This window comes from Callithrix jacchus, chromosome 1 (genome assembly GCF_049354715.1).
Source record: "Callithrix jacchus isolate 240 chromosome 1, calJac240_pri, whole genome shotgun sequence".
NCBI classification, from domain to species: Eukaryota; Metazoa; Chordata; class Mammalia; order Primates; family Cebidae; genus Callithrix; species Callithrix jacchus.
The window spans coordinates 32,430,186-32,436,325 of NC_133502.1; positions in this window are offsets into that span (position 1 = coordinate 32,430,186).

Sequence of the window (6,140 nt, forward strand, 5' to 3'; positions counted from 1 at the left end):
TTTGCTTACTAATTTTTGCATTTCCAGTAACATTCAAAGTGCCTGATACTGAGCATAAGGACATAAAAATTCCCAAAAAAGCCACCAAGGCTTTTACCCCAACCACTCTACGAAAGCTGTCCTTAGCAATAACTTTGACATTCCTAAATATAAAAGGGATTGAAAAGCTTTTCTAAAATCAAACAGAATCAAATCAATCTCCCAAAATGTCTGCATTATTGCTAAACCTCTAGATAATTGTACTGTAACTATTTTCTATAAAGATTTTATAAGTTATGGAAAGATTGTTAGGAATTATTATTAGAACAAGGAGGAAAAAAAATCAAAGTTTTGTAATAGTGAAAGTGAATAACAAGGGGAAGTTACAGTGGCAAAGACTCCATTTAAATTATCCAGAAGAGAGATGATGTAGATCTTTGCTATAAGAGTACCTGAAGTTTTCCTGCCAGAGCATTGTGGGTTCTATCCTGCCTTCAGTTGGAAGCTGTTTGTATTTACACCTATAAATTTACTCATCCTTTTAATTCATGTAAGGCTTTTATCAGCAATTCTTCATTCTTTAAGAGATGACAATTTTTGTTTTCTACTATTATGTGAGACCATTACACCCAAGCAACAGGTCATTACATAAATGAAAAATAAAGTGCTGCAGTTTTAAAGAAGAGAGAAAGTAATATATGTATGTGTATATATATACATACATATATATAAATGTAAATAAATAAATGTTTGTAAATATTGATTAATACTGTTTCAAAATGTTAAGGGATTTAAGACTGTGATTGTTCAAGCATCTGACTGTAAATGTGAGTATTATGATGTCACATACCCTCTAAGGAGATTTTGAAGAGAAAGAAGGTTTGGAGAAAATAAAGGGCAGGGTAGATTTTGAGGATGATTTAATAATCTCTATGCAGAAACAAAATGACACCACCATTTACTGCACAAGCCTCAGCACTTTAGCATAATAAGAACTACTAAAATAACTAAAATTACATTAAAGTTTTATCATATTGATGAACACATAAAATCATCCTTTTCGTATAAGCAAAACTCTTCTAAAATCTGTATGTGTTGTTAAAGTACATCAACAACAAATATTTTTATTGACTACCTGAGCAATAACAGGCACACAAATAATTATTGAAACACATGCACATATATTTGTCGGTTCCCTCCCTCCCTCCATCCCCCCTACCCCTCCCTTCCTTCCTACCTCCTTTCCTCCTTCCTTCCTTTTTTCTTTTTCCCTCCCTCCCTCCTTTCCTTTCCTTTCCTTTCCTTTCCTTTCCTTTCCTTTCCTTTCCTTTCCTTTCCTTTCCTTTCCTTTCCTTTCCTTTCCTTTCCTTTCCTTTCCTTTCCTTTCCTTTTTCTTCTCTTTCTTTCTCTCTCTCTCTCTCTTTTTCTTTTTTCTTTTTTTTTCTGAGACAGGGTTTCATTTCTGTACCCCAGCCTTGAAGAGTGCATTGCTGTGATCTCAGCTCATTGGAACCTCTACCTCCCAGGTTCAAGCAATTCTCATGCCTCAGCCTCCTACATAGCTTGGATTATAGTTATGACCCACTATGTCCAATCTGATATCTTAATGTTTTCTGTTATGTGCATTTTTATGAGCATAATTATGTGGTGCTGTATTTCTGAAGAGTTATTTTTATAATTTGGTCTTCCTTTGCACATTTTTTCTTTTTTATAAAATTTTCAGCCTTCTTATTTCTTGTTGCATTTGATGGTTAATGAGCATGAAATTGTGGATACTTTCAATAGACTTTTTCCTTAGAACATAATATTTTAGTCATCTCTTTGAACTATAAATTTCATATGATAAAATAGAAATGCTTCTAGTACATAGCTGATTGAGTTTTGACAAAATATAACACATATAACAAGCACCATATTTAAGGTGTAATACATAAGCATAACCTCAGATTATTCCCTCGATTCCATTTTTTATTTATAAATCTGCTTTCCTCTATCATAATGGCAACCATTAATATGTTTTATATCTCCAGAAAATAGGTTTGTCTGTTCTAGACCTTACACACACATTAAATAATACAATATGTGCTCTTTGTGTTTGAATTCTTCCACTAGGCATTTAAAAAAATATATTCATTAATTTTGTGGAAGGTAGAGGGGCTTCATTCATTTTACTGTTGAGTAGTATTTTGCTATAAAATTATATTAAATATTTAATCAAGTGTATATGGACTATTTGTTTGTTTTCATTTTCTGGCAATTGTGAATAAAGCCACTATGTTTATCTATAGACTTTATATGGACATAGATTAAATAAAATACTAGGATTTGTTATTTTATATGGCAAGTAGGTAATTAATTTTGTAACAGAATGCCAATCTGTTCTCATAAGTGGTTTTTTGGATTTGAACATTATAGACAATATTCGAGAGTTGTAGTGACTCTACCTTATGAAAACTTGGTGATAACAGTCCTTTATATTTTACTCATTCTAATGGGTATAGTGTAATATACAATTATAATTTTATTTTTCATGGCCTTTATGACTAATGATTCTGAGAATCTCTCTGTGAGTTTAATGTCAATTTATGTTTGTTCTTTTTTAAAGTTTCTTCTTCTAATTGTGTTGCCTTCTTTGACTGAGTTTACATTTCTTAATATTTTCTAGATATTATAAAGGTGTCTCATATTTATATTAAACATATATTTCCCTCCCTGTGATTTATCTTTATTACTTAACAAATTCCTTTGAAGGCCAGATTTTAATGTTACTTAAATCAGATTTGTCATTTCTTTTTCTTTGGTGGTATTTTTATAGTATTCCTGCAAAGCCTTTAGGAAATAAATATTTCCTAAAGCCTAAGGAAATAAATATTTCTTTTTTTTTCTGGAAATTTTGTTGTTTTAACTTTTATATTTAGACCTGTAATTAATTTTAATTTATTTGCCGGTGGTGTAAACTAACAGTTGTAATGATTTTTCTTTTCTGTATGCTTTCTTAAGACTATCCCTTCCCATACACTTGAATGACATGCTTGTCAAAAATCAGTTTACCATGTGTAAACTGAAGGATCAATTTCTGTACAGTCTATTCTGTTCCATGTTTATGCATGTCTACTTTATGCCAGAGCCCATTGGTTTGATTTTTGTAGATTTAGAATATGTCTGCAAATCATATAGCATAAGCATTCAATTTTATCTACTTAACAAAATTGTGTTGGTCAGATGTCTGACTCAGTTCACTCTCTTCTATGCAAATCTAATGGATTTTGATTGAGTAAATCTAAATATGAATTTAAGGAGCAAACATATTTTAAAAACATTCAGTCTTCAAATTCATGAACATGGTGCTTCATTAATTGGGATTTTCCAATATTTTAATCAGTCAAAAATTAAAGTTTTGATTATGAATGCCTAGTTCATTAAATATATTCCAAAATATTTCAGGTTTATGGTGCTATATCAAATGATAACATTTTATATATTTATTTAGATAAATTAAAAGTATTAAGTAAGATATTTGAAGTAACTATTAAATAGCAAGTAATTATGCAGAACTTTTATGTTCCTGACAACTTCAGAAGCACATTACTTATCTAAACATCATAATGATTGCATAGGTGGATCAGAAGCACATATTACTTATCTAAACATCATAATGATTGTATAGGTGGATTCTACTAATATGATTCTTCTTTTCTTTTACTGGCCAGGAAACTGAGACTTTGAGAAAGTAGGATCTTGGTGAGATTTTTTTTTGTTTTTAGCCACAAGACATAGATTTACCTAAATTTAGTAATACGGATGTTTTGATCATGCAAACTAAAAAGTCTCTTGTTTTTAAATTAGTTCCAATCAATATAATTGGATTTATTTGTACTAAAAACTGGAAGAAGGTACAAGAAGGTAAGTTTCTTAAGGACATAAGTAAGACAGTTCTAGAAGTGTGGTGTTAAAGCATATTGTGAGAAACAATGGCAGCAATAGATTTAGAAATGGGTCTTAAAGAATAATATTTTTATAATCACTGTACCATATTGTCCTTCTATCTTTTAGTATTTAATTCTAGGTATCACTGGACTCTCATTTTCTGTGGAATATATTAACATGGAATAAACATACAAATTTTGAATATAATTTTCAGTTGTTTTATATTTAAATATTTTAATAATAGCTGATATGAAATTATCTTGAAATAAGGTTAGCCCATAAATACGAACTCAAAGAATATAATTTTCCCACACTATTTATTTTCACAAAGAAGTACTATAGAATAATAGCATGGCTTTTTATGAATTCTATTATAATGTGCTTAAATGATGGGGAGTACTTTCTTCTTTAATACTATTAGTTTAATACATATTTTAATGTAGAGAATTAAAGCAAGGAACACTTTTTGTATGTTAACACCAAAAATACTAAAAATAAATTACAATTTAAAATTAAAGTTTTCATATTTCTGTGCAGCATAGGATTTTAACCCAATGATTTTAGAATATAGTATGTTCAGTTTCCTAAATAGTCACTTGAATAGTACATGGAAAATCAAGAAAATCTAACTCTAATATAAGCTAAGCAAAACAATGCATAGATAATAGGTTTCCTATTATTTATTAAGATAACCAGATTTTGTTAGGCAACACAATGGTGTACATAGCACCCCTTCCAGATGCATAATAAATTTTATAATACATGTCAGCCTGTAATCGAGGCTTCTAACAAAGAAACAAATGTTTTGACCTACATGTCATATCAACTAACTACCTAAGTTACAAATGTGAAATTTTGCCAGTGGCAATTTTTTCTTTCTGCATTGAGTGGTAACTTCAATAACAGCTTCATTTTAAGAACCATAAAAATAAATTTGTCACAGTAAAGGAAATTAAGCAAATTATGAAAATTATCTGTCTAGTGCTTGACATTGTAAATAAGACAGTCTTGTATAATTAGAGTCATAGATAGATTTTCTAGTTCATGAATGTCTAACCGAATGAATCTATTCGTATGATAAAAATGATGGTCTCTATGTGGCTTTTGATCAGTTTTGACCCCTAGTATATAGGGTCCTGTATCTTTTGACCTCTGTCTCTCTTTACATCACCTCTTCTATCACTCCCCTATAGCTTTCTATTTCCTTCATCTCCAGCCAAGTTTCTTTGGATTTGTTTTTTGTACCCACAGACCCCTGCAATGACTGAAGTGGTTTTGCTTCTACCATTTATGCACGGTCTTTCCCAATTCAACTGTAAGTTATCCCTTCATCTTGCCCTAAATGTTACTTCCCCTTGGAAGACTCTTGCACTCTTTAAACATGACCTAAGTATCTTACTATCTGTTTTCAAAGCAACCTGTTACATTTTCGAGTTTTGTAATTGCTTGATTGACTTCTATTTACCCCACTGACAACTCTAAGTTACACTAATTATTAATGACTATATAATAGTCTCTCTATAATTTTTTTAAAAATTCAGTTTTTATTTATTTTTAATTTTCATAGAGATGAGGTCTCACTGTGTTGCCCAGGCTGTCTCAAACTCCTGGCCTCAAGTGATCCTTCCATTTCAGCCTCCCAAAGTGCTTGGATTACAGGTGAGAGTCCCTGTGCCAGACTGTAAATATTTGTGTTTTTTTTCCTTTTTTATTTTAAGAGACAGTGTCTCACTGTTTTGTCCAAGCTGGAGTGCAGCAGTGCTATCACAGCTCACTATAACTCCTGGATTCAAGCAATATTCCCGCTTCAGCATTGTGAGTAGTAAGACTACAGGTGTGTGCCACTATGCCTGGCTAAAGTTTTTATTTTATTAATTAATTAATTTTTTATTTAGAGACAGGGTCTCACTATGTTTCCCAGGCTTGTCTCTAAGTCCTAGCCTCAAAGAATCTTTCTCTTATCTCAGATTCTATTATTGAGATAATAGGCAGTAATGACTACAACCAGCCCATAAATATTTGTTAATAAAGTAATGAATGCAAGGCAAGGCTTAAATTATTAATTGGTATAACAAGTCACACAATTGCTTATGTCGGAATCTAGAGACATTGGTACCTCTTTTCCCTTAGTCAGCCTCTTTAAGCAACAAGCTCTGTTAATTGTAATTCTAAGATATTTAACACAGTATGTATTTCCATTTGCCCCGCATCATTATTTTCTAACATAATCTCTC